The 16,068-nt window shown below is 39.8% G+C and overlaps 1 protein-coding gene across 6 annotated transcripts in view; it reads right to left on the bottom strand.

Moving 5' to 3' along the window:
• The window catches only part of rassf7a (Ras association domain family member 7a), a 55,471-nt gene that overhangs the window by 24,523 nt on the left and 14,880 nt on the right, over window positions 1-16,068 (bottom strand). Inside the window, exon 1 of one of the 6 annotated variants that reach the window (XM_006642534.3) lies at window positions 8,904-9,313. The exons of the other annotated variants lie outside the window; for them this stretch is intronic. The gene's annotated coding sequence lies outside the window, so the exon portion shown is untranslated. Of the gene's footprint in view, window positions 1-8,903; window positions 9,314-16,068 lie in introns of those variants that run through there. 6 annotated transcript variants of the gene reach the window in all.

Genomic DNA, 16,068 nt, shown 5'->3' with positions numbered 1-16,068 from the left:
ATGGACTGTATATTTCTCTACCTGTCTATCATAATATGAACACAGTCCCTGAAGGGTTTGGCATCAACCTGGCACATAGCTGAGGAAAATAACACTCAAGAGTGACACAGCTAAGACAACAAACAAATATGTAAATTATGTCAGATAATAACATCCTTTCATTTGTTTCCTCCTTAACGCCAGACAAAAAAACTCTTTTCTACTTAAAAACTATCTGAGGCAGGCAAAGAAAAACTGCAGACATCTTTAAAAGCTCAGTTCAACTAGTAAGGAAATGTCCAAACAGGTGTTTTAAATTCCACAACTTTTCCTGTGATATAGTTTGCTTGCTATATATCTTATTACAGATATTTATGTTAGAATCCCTATTCATTCTCATCCCACTGTATTTGTCATGCTCTCTCTTTCAGAAAGAAAACCCTTAAGAGGCTTTAAGAGACAGTGTTTTTCTCCACCTCCCTGTCAGGACTTAAAAACAGGTGTCTGTCGAGGAGGGTGTAGTGCAAAAAAACACTGAGAAAGAAGAATCCAGAGGCTACAACACCCGAAAAACATGAAGAATTTGAAAACAAATGAAACTACTAAATAGTATGTAAAATACATTCACACTGAGACAAAAATATGCTTTTAAACAGCAAGGAGCCTATAGCAGCCATAGTAATTAATGCATGTTCATAATTAGTGCATTGTGAGAAACATACCATCATCCAAAGCAAAGATCTCTGGGCACCCACAGACAATTACCAATGGCAAAACAACTCAACAAAAGTAACACGAGTGATTTAAACTTCAGTTTAAACATTGTCTTTTTAGAGTTTTACATTTTGGCACCTTACTGCTTTTGTAATACTTAAAGAAACCAAGTTGCTGAAAGCCTGCTTTTAGGGGGATTTCAAGCATCTGTGCAGTTTCTTTAACCTGGTTACAAGCTGGGTTTAGTTAATCTTCAACCCAGTGAGAAGAAGCAGCTAGTCCCCAATTCGCAGCTGGTCATGGGCTCACGGTAATCAACTATTATTCCTGGTGCAACTCTGGGATCAGCACAGCGCACTGTCTGTGCTTTACTCCAAAACAAAACCGAGTGCTCCAGCGGTTCTCACTCGCCCTGCCAGTCCCAAGGCCCTGGCAGCAGCGCTGACTAGGGGAGGGACGTGGCTCCTGCTGACAACGCTGCGACCCCATGGTTCCTGAGTACACCACAGGGTACCACTCCTGCATGGCAAGCAGATAAAACCACACCTCACCCAGGCAGTGCGGTCAGGCTGTGCGTCAGCACATGAGGAATCTCATTCACAGCAAGCAAAGATCAACCCGGCTATGTGTGGACTAGCTCTAAGTCAAGACATTTCCAGGTAGAGAGACAGAAGCGCATTGGCCTTATTACGCTGAATTCCCTGTAGTGGTAATTAATGTTTTATTATCTTTCCAGGTAATGGGTGAACTAGTTTTATTTTTGAAGACTGGGGTAAATCACTTTATGGAAGCTTTACCAGGTGACACCCCTAGTTGAGTTTAAGCACTGCTGTGTCTCCCTCACGCGTCAACATGCACCCTGCCGCAAGGAGAAAAAACTGTAGGGCTGCCCAGAGTGTTGTCTTGTGGAGCAGTACACCTTGCTTCCAAAATAAATTGAGCAAAGAACCATAGTCTAACTGTTTAAAAATACAACAGCATTTCAGACTAGTTCTGGAGTGTAATGAAAGCAGGTCCTCTGGCAGTAGGAGCAGGTGCCCTCGAGGACCTTTAAATTAAATTGATTTAAATGACAGCCTCCCCTCCTCTACCGTTATGTGTTCATCTAGGGAGGATGACATATTCACATCTGGCAGGTAATATCAATGCTAATGAACAGGGCAAGTACTGCACATCTTTGGCAAAAAATAAACAGTGGGCCTGGAAAAAACGACTTGACGAGAGGAGCGTGCACAGTGTTTGTCATTCAGCCCGTCACCACAGTTACAAGCAAGAAAGAACTCACATACTGCAAAGGAATTTAGTCATGAAACCAAGGATGTTTGTTTACAAGAGGAGTGCCACACGAAACGTTACGCTTTGATAAGACAATTGGACACAAATTCTTCACGACTTACTCATGTTGTTCCGCATTATATTCACATGATTCTTAACCTCTTACTTCGCAATATACAAAATTAGAAGAAACAGGTTTATACTGTATTTGCAGAGACGATATGCATGCAGGTCACCATATAGGCTCATGTTGCTTTGGGAACAACTTTTTGAAGGCCTGTATATTTTCTCACTTACAATTTGCAGCTTTTATTTACATAGGATTATCAGGATGTCATGTAAAGAACAGGCGTGCGTCAAACACTCTACTGTCACAAATTATTGCCAGAAGATGAATCAGTACAGGGAAAGTTTTCAAATAAAACCATGACCAGCTCTGTCTGGAGCAGTGATGCTTATTTCCACATTTCTGAAACCATTCCAACCTGCACAGCCAGCATTGTGCCTGTTTGCATCCCAGGCAAAACTTCATAAATGCAAAACAATTTAAATGGCACAGGGGTGAGCTCACAGCTCAGATCTACAAAGAGCTCGGAGGTAAAATTACCTCCCTGCACAGCAGACATCTCAGTGAAGAGCTTGATTTTGGAGGGTTCAATTTCTGTCACTGAAATGGCAGAAGACACTACATCACAACAAATTCCACTTCCTTAACATTGCTAAAGGACATTTATTTCATTAAACTGACATTTACAACTTTTTCTTGGACGTTGGATGATTCTTCCAAGCAGCCGAGCTGCAGCAATAACTAATCCACTTCCGAGATCATTCTCTCAAGGTGGAAGAATATGGCTGGAGTCATGAAGGAAAGTTCTTTCCCAGCCAGAGAAAAGTCATGGCATGTACAGTATGAAGCCAACAAACTGGTAAGAAGCTAACTGAACCCCCAGAAACAGACAGGGCAAAGGGAACTGTGCCCGCCTGTGTAAAAGTCCCACAGGTGAGATAGCTTCCCGATTAATTTGTAAAAACATATTTTTGCCATTACTCTGTAAGGAAAGGCTAACCTGATTGAGTCAATCCAACTCAATACTCAGTTATTTAGCCATTAAATATTCAGTTCTTAACTTAACATTAATACATTAATACACACAAAAACATAACACCACCAACATTAACGTAGTAATTCACAAAATCATCAATCACAACACTTAAATGTCCTTGGACAGCATCCTACAGCCTCTATATATTAAAGCAAACACAATTATAGCCATTCTTAAACTACTGTGCGGAGTATTGTCAAAGTTTAACACCTAGCTTTTCACTAAAAAACAAAACAATCGCCAAAAAAACCTACTAATGGACAGTCATGTCTTAATTGATCAATTTTGTTCCTTTTAAAACTTTTTACAAATATTATCTATCAATACTGCCTTCACAAACACTAAGATTTTATTGTCAAAAGATGGTCTGTAATGCTATATCTTGCTAGAGCAGAAAGAGTGAAGTAAAATAATCTCTTTCGGCACATGCAATTTTCACCTGTAGTCTCTTCATTAGCTTTTTTGAATGATGTGCTTAAATTGGCAATCCTGAGCAGCTGCAGACCAGGAAAGTCCACTTCCTTCAACCGTGCGCTGAGGTATCAAATCTTGCTTTTTGACAGAAAAAATAACAAAAACTGAATAGCCACTCAGATCAATTGCCTCATACAAGTCATTGTCATTTAGTTAGATGTGGTATGAATTTAAACATAGGTGGGGCTGGCTATCCAGCTATTATTCAGATAACAACTGTAAATGGCTCTGCTGAGGACTAACACTTCTAGTGTAGAGTGTAGAGTGCCAGTGGATGAGAGCAATTTACTACCCAATCACCAATAATCGTGATCACATAACTTATACAATTTCTTCACAAAAATATAGTGGGATTTATTTTTCTTAATTGTTACTCTACTGGGGGCAAAACTGTGGCATGGTGAGGAGCTCTGCTTCCCCACAGCCCTTGGGTTCTAGGTTCGATTCTGGCCTGAGACCTTGTGTGTAAAGTCTGCGTGTGCCCCCTGTGCCCACACTGCTGCGTGGGAATCCATCCTGGTGCCCTGGACTTGCAGGACTATGACACCCTCCCAGGAATAAGCGATTCTCCATAACTCCATAACCTTTCAAAAGGTTGTAATACATATTCCACCGACAGTTCCCATTGAACACATGGTGTTTACCTTGCCTCGTGAGGCAGGATACAAGATCTTTTACGTCAAGGCAAATTGTCATTCAGCAAACAAATGAGTCGGTAGGGACAATATCTGGCTGTTCCTCACACACATTAGCGCAGCTCCTCCATCCGGAAAAACTTAACAGGTCCTTCATAGAAGCAAAATGAGCAATATTTTCATTTTAATGTTTTAAGAGTTCATACAATGCCCCTCCAGAGAGCTGGCATAAACAATGCGAGGCACATTTCACACCTGGCCCAACAGGGATGGGAACACCATCTCATGCTGAGAGATTCCTGGAGCTTGTTAAGAGCCTAGACCACAGCTTTAACTACTAGCAGGGCTGGTTTGAATGTTTCATAAACTGTCACCCTTGTAGTTTTTAATGTGTAACATTGAGTCGGTTTAGATGACAACGCACTGCTACTCCTGTTCAGCTGTATTGTTACATATTTTCATAATGATTAAATACTTTATCGATCCCGTGAAGAAATTGTACTACTAGTCTAAATCTTTCCTGACACAACGAGATCGACATGCTCACAACAAAACATCATAGTACACCCCCAAGCACAAAATCTGCTTGGTTAAAGCAAGAAAATGTCAGAGATCAAGATCTCTTTTTCAAGATCAGGGTCAAACTGTACTATGGCACTGTAATCCAGAGCAAAGGTGCACAAAGCCAGTCTTGGGAGGACTGTGGAGCTGCTGGTCTTTTGGATCTTTATACAGTACCTCCTGTGCCTACAGAATGGGAGAAAGGAGCTGAACTGGCCCAGTTGATGCAATAATTAGATCACACATAAACAAATAAGGGAGTTGAGAGCTTGGGCACAATGAAAGCCCGCAGACACCCATGGCAGGAGTTTGGGTACCCTGATATACAAGAAAAAAAATAAGAACATAGGAATGGTTACACATGAGGCGAGGCAATTTGGCCCATATAGCATGTTTAGTAGTTAGTAGCCCATGGATCCAAGGATCTCACCCAGTTGTTTTTTTGAGGGAAAGACAGGGTATTGGCTTCAACAATATGACTGGGTAGCTTGTTCCAGACTTCCACCACCTTTAGGGTTGAAGACCAATACAAAGATCATTGCTTTATTGTTGCAGTGGCTTTCTCTGTGCTTGAAACCAGTTCTGCCGCAGGTGGCATGTGTGCAAATTCTTCCTCTGGGCCTCTGCCCTACGGTTCACATTCCAGTGCAGTGCTGTGACCTCTAGCCTCTTGACTTTGTGCATTCCAAAACTGCAGGAAGACTGCGTAAACCATCGGGGGTAGCTTGCAGAGGTTTAATTTGTGGGTATCCAGGAGGAGCTGGAGACTGTTGCTCTGGAAAGGGAACTCTGGTCTGCCCTGCTAAGCCTGTTACCACCACAACCCTCACCAGGAATTAGTGGTTAGAAAATTATAATTATTATACCAGCAGAAAGAGGAAAAAGCTTCCAATATAAAAAGCATGGAAGGGAGGATAAGAGAGTTTCTCAGTTTCTAAAACAAAAAAGAAATTGCTTGCATGCCTTCTATTTTCGCAGGTTTGATTTTAAAGGTACTCCCCTGCCCTTATCAGTTAAGGTGGTGCTTTATCCACATTTACAGTACTACAAACTGCTCTGGTAAAACAAAAGGTTCATTAACAGTGCCTTTCCTTTCTGATCAGGGTCAAATGCATTAGCTATGTTTAAAACTGCTCCTGGGCAGGTGTCAATCATCTTTGTCTTTGTTGCAGTTTAAATGCTCTCAGGACCACCTGCAGCGTACTGATAGCTATCATTTTATCTGTGGCCAAATAAGCATTCCAGATTGACCTAGAAGACAGTCGCATGGGATTCTGAGTTCAGTGTCAACTGTGGAAGCAAAGGTCCTAAGAATGATCAGCCTCGAGCAGCCTGTAAATGCAACACCATCAATCAGGTCCAGAGAGTTCTAAAAATATTAGGATAAATACATTTTATAAACTTTTGACAGTAAAAGAAACAAGTGACTTTTGATTAAGTTTTTTTCTCATCAGCTTATCCCTTGTTCAAAACTAACCAAGAAAGAAATTAAATGTTAGAAGCTTTCTTGCAAAACATCTTGTGACAACTTGTTTTAATTCTGAACATTCTGTAATGCCAGTGGCCTGTTACTACTAAAGCAACAATGTTCTGTTACTATTTACACATCTTGAGAAACAGTACTGCTTGTGATAGTGGGTGAGATCCCTTGAGTCTGAAAGCTGCCAGTGACGTCCCTCCCTTTTCATTCTTTTTTCTTGCTCAGAAAACATGCCCTGTGGTGTTCCTCCTGCAAAGAGAGTTTTTGAGACTATGCCTTTCATCGAAACTTCCTTTAGCAGCCATTGCCGTGACACACAAGAGACGTAAAAAGGGAAATAAAAACACAACGACTACACACCTGAGGTGAGGGAAATGCCCGACCTGTTATCTATGCATTCCAGCCCCGATTCTGGACAAGAAGACAAGCTTGTGCTTCTCTCCTGGTAGTAAAACTCATCTGCATGGAATGTCGATGAGAGAGGTGCAGATTCAGTCAACACTGAGCACAAAATATCTGAAGACACATCGCTGTGCCAAAACACATGTGGAGCTGGAAAACCACAACAATCGCCTCTTAATAATTAAAAAGATATGCAAGGCTCAGGGGAGGAACTGACAAGGCTTTCTGCATCAGCACTTAAGCTGTCGGGCGCTGTTGTGGGAAAAAGAGAGAGACGCCAGAGCGAGTGCAAGATGAGGCTAACCCATTATTCAGTGCATCGCTCTTTCACTTCCAATCGCGCGCTCTGTGGAGATCAGAGGCTTTCAAGCTGTGAGGGCTGTCTCCCTGTCTCGCCAAAGTGCCAGCCGAGACCCCAGGTATTGCGATTTTTATTGGGTAAAAAAGGTTTGCCAGATTCCAAAAAACAGGTGTTGAACAAGGCAGCACAACAAATGTAACTTTAAAACTTTCTCACAGCAAGACATAAATGTTCTTTATTGTCCAAACATAGCATCAGAAATCCTGACAGTGTCAAAGGATGACATTAAAATAGTAAACATTTTTTTTATTTGTTCCTTTTTCTCTTAAAATTGCAGTTCATGTTATTTGGGTAATCATTGTTGTGCAGCTTCACCATCTTCATTGGGTTAAAGGTAGGAAACAAGGTGAACTCTTTTTAGTTTTTAGTTTTTTAACACTCTTTAGTACTGAATTTTTAGTTGCACTAAATAATTAATGTGTTGTTATATTATCAGCTTTTTTCACCTGAAAACAGAAGTCATGACTTGAGCTCTCTGCAGCATATTTCCAGTTGTGCAGACATGCAGCATGAAGGAAGGAGAACTAAGGGTCTGAGTGTCTTCAGTGTCCCTGGCACTGCAATAACATCTCCAAGGAGGATTCCACACTGGACATACTGTGTCCAGTACTAACCTCCTACTCTCTCCTTCTCCTCCTTTCTAGAGGTCATATGAAATGCTTATTGATGCATTGTGAATGTTGCTGTAAATAATAACCATGAGCTTAAGTCAACTGCCTCTGCTGACTGCACTCCAAAAATGTGAAAATCAATGATGTACAACACATAAAACAAACACTTTTTGACCTGCTTCTCATATAATTTGTTAATCTCTTGCTGATTAGCATTTTTCAGCTTACATCTACGTAACAGTTTAAATACTGCTCAATTACACTATCAGTTGTAGGAGCCCAGATTGCTCTGCATAACTTCAAAAATGAAAACCCCTTCAGAAAACTGTATAATTTTCAAGATATTCAAAATCATTTTCGGCTTTTCTACTGTAAACACTAAAAAACATGTTTATAAGCAGATTTTCAATGTTTGAGTCCTTTCTGATCTGATAGTTTTATAACTAAATATCTGTTCTGAGAAATAAATGTCATCAGCAACATTGCCAAGTATTAAAAGTCAAGCATTGAACAACAGAGAACAATTCCAGCAAAAGCAAAGTTTGAATACAGATGTTCATACAAAATTGGCTTTCATACATGTTTCATAGGTTAAGAACATGGTCTCATCTAGGCTGGATATAAACAGCATATAAGGTGCCTTCTGTCAGGCTCATAAAAGCCACTTTCTTAATACAACAGTGCATTGATGTATCAGCATTCTAGCAGTCATTTCAGAAGGAGAGGAAGCTGAGTATGGCTGTCAGTTAATGAAAAGAAAAATCAAAGATGTTTTGTCTTTCAGGATAGTTACCTTTTGTTTTAAAATTGAAAGATGCTGCTCTTTACAAAAGTTCTTTTTTAAATATAAATACTTCTGTTATATACATTTTTACAAATTCCACTTGCGCTGGCACATACTGTTTTAAAAATCTATCAGTGACACATTGTTAACTTAGGAAACATTCTGGAGGCTAAAGTTTTAGTTACTGATTTACAAAAACTATGGTTACTACAATTATTTACCACTATCAGTAAAAGTGTTCAGAGGACATTTATCTGTTCTCTACTCTAAACAAATATAAAGTTACCCTCTTCATAAAAAATAAACATTTATACGAAAAAGACATCAAATCGCTTATAAAATAGTAAAACATGACAGTCTTACACCGAACATAGCCTATATCAGCAGAAAAAATAAAATAAAGTCTGATGGTTGTTTTTTGGAGTCTGCAAAGTTAAATCTAAAAGTCAGCTGAGAGATCACAGCTCGAAGAGCACCAACGCAACAGAGCCACTGCAGAGAGTTAAGGAATGCAATTTACTTACCTGGGTGAAACTTTAACACGTTGCGAGGTTCTTTGCTAAGAGCAGGCTGTCCAAACAGCGTCCTTGTGTCGGGATTTAAAGAACCTCAGACGAATGAGTGATCTATATGTTAGTGTGACCCAGGTATGGGATAAATCCCAGGCTTGGGCTGTGGAGTAAAAGCAGCAGTTTCCCTTGTTTGCCCCTCCTCATAGTCCACTGGCTCCTGCCAGAATGCAGTATTCCTGTGCTCCTTCCCGGTGGCAGAAAGCAGCTGGGAATGCACACCTCCAATTCTTACAATCTCTCTACCACTGTGGCCCCGCCCTGCACACCACAACGACAGACTGTGCCTCCTCCTCCTCTGCAGGTAGGAGGAGGACCTTTCCCAGCCTCAGAGGAGATTAGGAATTGGAAGTGGGACAAGGTCTGAATTCCTGCCTCACATCTGGTGCAGAAAGACACGTGAGGTTGCGCTGCCTGTCGGGAACAGGGGCCCTGTTGGATCTGCAGCCCAAGAGCAGGCTGTCCTAACACAGGTGCAGCTGATTATGCAAACATAGAGACATTCACTTCCTGGTGAGGTCATCCTCTTCCTCCTTGCTGCTGTCCTGGTATGGCAGGAGATTAAAAGGGTGGTGCGTGTGTTTGCTGTTGCCATGGTGTGTTGTTTAGGGAAGTATTTACTGCCCTCAAGGAGTTGACCTTTCAGGTTCTGCTGCCTCTATGAATGTAGCTGTCTGGCCACACAAGGAATGCAACATCCCAGAACCGAAAAACCTGGTGGACAAGATTATGATGAAGCAGCTCATTCCTTTAGAGCTACAGATTTTTCAGCTTTTAGATATTCTATTTTTCCATTGTTACGATATTAATGATATTGACCCAAATTTATTTAAACAAAATGCTTTGAGTCCTTGCTGCTCACAGGTGAGACAGCTTCTCAAGCAGAAACAGCTTTGGAAGATTACAGATTGTAATGTGTTTTAAAAGTAGAACCCTTCGATTTTGGAAGTTAAGAATGTCAAAAGTTATGCTGTTCAAGACAAACACAGCCGTGTTTTTTGTCCATAAATTAAAATACTTTGTTAAAAAATAAAAACATTATCCTTGTGTGGATATTTATCACACAGCTATAATACCATATGTTATCTATAATTGTATTTACAATAAAAAACAATAATAATATACGTAAAGGTTTGCAGTTCTTTGACACTTCACATGGTATTTTCTTTTCAGCCATATTGTTGAAGCTGAAGCTCTTCTGGTTCATTCAAGAAAAGGCTGGATGAGAGTTTCACATGAATTAGATGGGCGAATGATTTCTTTTCATTTCTAAGCCATCTTGAATGAGCACTGGACTCACCAGCCCAGAACTTTGATTGTCAAATTAATCACCTTAAACTTTTTAAAAGAACCTTAGGTGTCACAGCCACCTATATTCACTGTCTATAATGAATAACAAAGGGAAAAAACATTTTCTTGCAAACATGTACACATTTAAAATCAGATTTACCTGGCTGACTCACTGCCTACGTCAAATTTACTCAAAACCACCATTTTAAGTGGTCTTAACGCATTATATATTATTGCTGTGCAATCCCTTAATTCCATAATATCATGAGTAATTAATGTTATAATATCATTAATGATAATAATTTCAAGTACTTTAACTTAATCGTTACATTTTAACACAAACATTTTGTTAGGATCCACCTACTACGAGTTCTCAGTTACTTTATGCCAACCACTGGATAACAGAGATTGTACTTTCAAACCACACTTGGTGTGAAACCTACAGACCAGTTTGGCTTAAGGAACAAACACCAGTGCTGGAAAAGTCCCGGAGTTTCATGAATTACTCATTTTATGGTCAAAAGTAGAAACTGGTTAATTCAATCACAGCTTGTTTTGTAAATTTAAAAGAAGTTAAGCATAATAAATTATTTCCCCGAGAATCAACACACAAGACATCAGTGAAAAAAGAGCTTTCAAGTGTAGAGAGGTGTCAACGCATGACATGCAAGCTTGGGAGCTCCTGACAACCTGTAGGCCCAAGAATAAACGACACCAAGCGCTGCCTCCTCCTGCAGTGGATATGCAACACAGCAGCTGGTGGGCTGGGTTCTGCCATGGTGTGGACTGAGGAAGGCTTGCAGGCAGAAATCCAGCAATGTTTATCAAGGGCTCGGCCCTCTTGCTTTAAATCTCAAAAGACCCTCCCTCGACTCCTCGCTAGCTCTCCTCAGGGCTCCTCCCCCCACCCCACCCCCAGAGGTAACTTACCCCAGCAGCCGGAGCCCCCCTCCCCACAAGGGTTGAAAAAAGGCAAGTAGAGAAATGCAACGAGCTGCGCGAGAACATCCTGATCCGAGGCTCAGCGCAAATCAGCATGTTCCTGCAGAAAAATCCAGCTCAACCACCATAAGGTCAGATAACAGCTAAATGACTAATCACATTTATAACTTTTCAAGCAATGCTGCAAATACTAATCCTGAAGTGATAAGTCCCAGTTTAAGATAAAAAACATCTGTGACAGCCACAATACGCTTGTGAATCAAGAGCCTTTGAGTATGTTTATCACATACACAGGCAGATTTACAACAACCTACAGTATGCCTGAGATCTTAAGGTATTTTTTTTCATACCAAGCCATTTTTATATCACAAAGAACCACTGTTCTATTTCTTTTCTAGTTTCTAAGATTTCCTTTGTAAAACAAGCAATGATTTCTTATGAACCATTTGCTTAATATTATCAAATAAACGTAGAGAACTGTGATTTGAATAGTACAACTCCCTGTAAAAATGTATGGAAATGGGTGATTTTGTGGGTTTTGTGACCCTCAGGAATGTGGAGGGCGGAAGTGTGTGTGCCTGTGTTTGTGTCCATCTGCCCTGCAATAGACTGACATCCTGTCAAGGGTGTATCATCATTCCTTGCCAGGATAGGCTCTGGCTCCCCCATGACCCTGAACTGGGAAAACTGGTTACAAAATGAATGGATGGAACGGTTACATTTCTTCTGTAAAACATTATATACTTTATTCAAATGTATACTTCATAAGGCAGCTAAATGAAAACATGTCCAAATGAACAAAGATCATAATTAAATATAATTCGCATGTCGAGTGAGGTTTTAAATTTCCGATGTGGTACAGTAATCACGCGTTAAGACAGATTCTCCAGACCAACAAAGCAATCCGAGTATCAAGGTGTTACAGTAAGGGCTGGCTGTACACGAAGCCTGCTAACGGTCTTTAAATCTTTCTCCTCCTTTACTTTAACACTCAGCCTGAAAAGTGCAATCTAGAGTCCACGTCATTTGTTTTTTTTCACCAACACTGAAATACAAAAAGTGCTTTGTGTATTTACTATATATTAGCTCGCTTGGAATTTAACTTTACTGAATTTTGTTTAGATATGCTTTAACTGTTTGTCAACAGCCAGTCAATAAGTAATCTAATCAGCACAACTACTACAATGTAGTAAATAATGCATGACAGTAAACAACTACCATGACAGGTTGCACTGGTGAAATCACATTCTTACAGATACTGTAGGTGTTGTTTATAGTAGAAACTCATTTGGTTTCCCACAGCAATGACATAGCTGCTGTCATGTTTGATTTACTTGACCTCTTACTAAGGGGTCAAAATGTCATCCCACCTAGTACAGGAAGTCAAGGCTGCCCTTAATTCTGATACCTGCCTCCTTTCAATTACCCCCACCAGATAAGACAGGCAGCCTTCAGAATCACTGGAGGAGTGATAACAAGTTAGTGATATAAACAATACTACATTTCTCTTAAACAGGTCATTGTTTAGAACAATTAGGTGGACAGAAAGCAGAGACTTGGAACGCACAAGATCTTAACAACGAAGTGGCAGCTACTAGTTCCCTGCATGTTTACATCCATGTTTCACTGCAGATCTGGTATCATGAAGATCTTACCTAACTGCATCACAATCACATTGGGGCATTATTTTGAAACAGATCTTATAGGAGTGAAAGTCTTTCTTTGAACATTCCCCAAACTCATGAAACGGAACATTTTTTAAGACAAAGGTCACAATGATGAGAGATTCTACATCAATCCAACACGCTCCTTTCTTGCTCAATAATTTGAGTTATTAAAAGTGCTGCAGAAAAGAGCCTTGCAGCTAATACTGAGGCTGACTGCCAGTGTGAAAGCCACAGGGCACAGTCCTGCGGTGCACAATCAGGTGTTTGCCACTCCCAGAAGGCGTGAAGGGGCATGGTGGCAGTCAGGAGCTCGGCGAGGAAGGAGCTGGATCAGAGCCCAGGAGAGCTCTGTGGAATGTAACATTTACTTGGAATAACCCAAGAATGCTCAAAGGTTTCCTCAGAATTTTCAAGTAATTTTGTGATCCCTTTGTCATTGTAGCTTAAAAAGTACCTGGAATAAAGCTTGCTCACTAATGGATGGATTTAATGTACTGAGCTGTAGAATCAGCCATGTAATTTTGAAAAGGAACAAGTAATAGGTTTATTCCATGCTGAAAAGAGAAGAGAGAAAACACAACGTTTTGGCTGTGAAGCCTTCTGCAGGTGTGACAATTTAATTTTGAAGTTTATTTAGCAGATTGTCATGCTTCATAAAGCAAAGACAGAAACCTTTATGCACTTTAAGCACCCTTAGACTGCATGATGCTCACAAAGCTTGTTGGAGCACATACCACTTGGTTACGTGGTTTTGCTACCATCAGGATTCAGCTATGTTGCCTTTAGTCATATGCAACTTAGCAGAAATAGGCCTCACCTCTCAGTAAGGAGAACATGCATACTCTTATTTAAACAAACATATACAAATTTTGCTGTTCTGTGTTGTTCTCTTAAGCATCTCCAAAGTATATCAATTAAAGGGAAATTAAATTTCAAACAAAGAGGTTTAAGTTATATACAGTACAGAACAAGGGACTGTTCCTCCTTTAGGTCAGGAAATTCACTTGCACCTGTAAAGCACCACTATCGCTGTCTCTTGTCAGATACACACAGACCTTTGAACATTTCCTTCTTCCCTCTGGAAATAAGGGGTGTTTGACATTCATATTTACACTCATCCCAAGGCTCTGATCAGGACATTTTGTCCTTTTTAGTTCCGTAAACTAGAGTCTGAGAATCAGTAGTGCAGCTTCTTTCATGTCAAACAGCATCTTAATGTTTTCGGTCAAGACAAATTACTTATTTGGCATATCTCATGGCTTGTCCAATTTTATGTTTTATGCTAGATTTCAATATGTCTTAGTTTCAAGCAAATCTCTAGCTCACCGAAAACAAACCCATGCTGATCACTCTGGCCTCCTTCACCACAGAGCACTCCTCTTAACTTAAAGAACTACAAATACACTGTACAGGACAGTAATAATGGCCCGCATGAATAAACCAAGACAAGGCTGTGGGTTTCTTTTAGTGTCATTCAAGTCACCATTACCATATGCCCCACTATTAATGTGTTGTATGTGCAATGCATATGTAAATATATAACTCTGTTATGATGATAGTACTGTAAGAGGTTAATTCTATGGGTAATTCATAGAAAAGTGAACAGGCAATGTCCGCAGGGTATGTTTTGCTCCCTACTACTACTACTTGCAGGATTGCCCAAGTGTGGATAAAATTGTTCTATTAATTTGAAAACATTTACTTTTTATATGGAACATATGGAGTTGTTAAGTGCAACGATAAAGTTCAGCTTCAAACAGCATTTCTTCTCTCTTCAGGTTTTAAAGTTCCTGATATTAGTTCATGCATCGAACATTTTCTTAACTGAATTCAAGCTTCAAAAGTACTAGATCATTTATCTGATGACTCAAAATAAAATCTGATATTTTGAACAAACGCAGCAGATTCTTTCCTGGGCTTTTCAGTGGCTCAACCAGTACAGATGCTTAGCGAGAGTGCGAAGCTAAGCGCTACACTGTACATATCACCAGTTTGAGCCTGGGTTATATTATATTAACTCAGTAACTAATTGATTGTCTGGATTTCTCTTGATTGTCTTTCAGTATTATTAGCAATACATGCCTCTGATCCTCTGTTCGAATTCTCAGTTATAGCAGTAAGACTCCAAGTTGGAAAAAGACAGATGGGTTAATGATCGTGATAGCACACATTTGAGGTAATGTGCTGTCTTTTCAATGAGGTTACTGATGACACGGTATTAAAGCTGAATGCCCACAGCAGACTGAGGAAGTATAACTATGATAAATTTCAAAATGCTGCAAGTAAAAACCTGCAAGTTCCAATATAGTATTTGCATATTCGTTCAAATTAGTGACATATTGCTTACACTTGCCAATTTCCAATGCAATATCCTGATTGTAATATGCAGTGCATGAGAAGAAGTAGAGCTTAATTCTACACTGAAAACTAAAAAGGAAAATGCAAAAAAAAACATTTCAATAGGGGTTTAAATTTTAAAAAGGCTTCACAGTGGAAATGTTGTGTTCTTTGTGGTTTTGAGTAAAATCCATTCCTCTACCACTTGCATGCCGATATGTGCATAATAATCTTTAGCTTTGCTATTCACCTGTTGAAATCATTTTTTTTATATCCTGGTTATCCAAAAGTGTGTGGCTGAAGTACAGCTTCAGAGCAAGAGGATATATACTATACTGTACACATATCATACTGTACATATCATAATGTACAGAAATTGACACTGCATCCAAGAAACAGCAACTTCCAGCACAAAACACAAAGGCTCATGCCACGTTATGCTAAATGGAGCTCATGTAAGCAAATATGACACATCTAATAACAATAAGAGGTTGTAGGAAAAGACTACATAAAATGGAGATTTAATTTTCCCCAGAATGCACAAATTCATGAAGGACTCGTGGATGACAAAAAGATGAAATCATTAAGTTCTCAGAAGCAACATGAACACCAATGAGCCAATGACAAGAATTAGTGGAAAAACCACAAGGAGACTAGCTGTGGACGAGAACAAGCTGGTGATGCACATAGCCTTGCTATGCTGTCCCGAATATTACTTAAAACTTGCCTGAAAAACATAACAAAATATATTTTTCAATGCTATGAAAATATATTTTGTGGGGTTGTTTAAAAAGCTGCATTGTACTTCAGTGTTTACAAATGACTATTCTGACAGAGCATACAGTAGTTTAATCTTTTCAACACTGGTCTATATATAACTCCAC

Source organism: Lepisosteus oculatus, chromosome 21 (assembly GCF_040954835.1).
Source record: "Lepisosteus oculatus isolate fLepOcu1 chromosome 21, fLepOcu1.hap2, whole genome shotgun sequence".
Classification (NCBI taxonomy): Eukaryota; Metazoa; Chordata; class Actinopteri; order Semionotiformes; family Lepisosteidae; genus Lepisosteus; species Lepisosteus oculatus.
The sequence above is the reverse complement of the archived record's forward strand: the minus strand, read 5'-3'. Positions and strand labels throughout refer to the sequence as shown.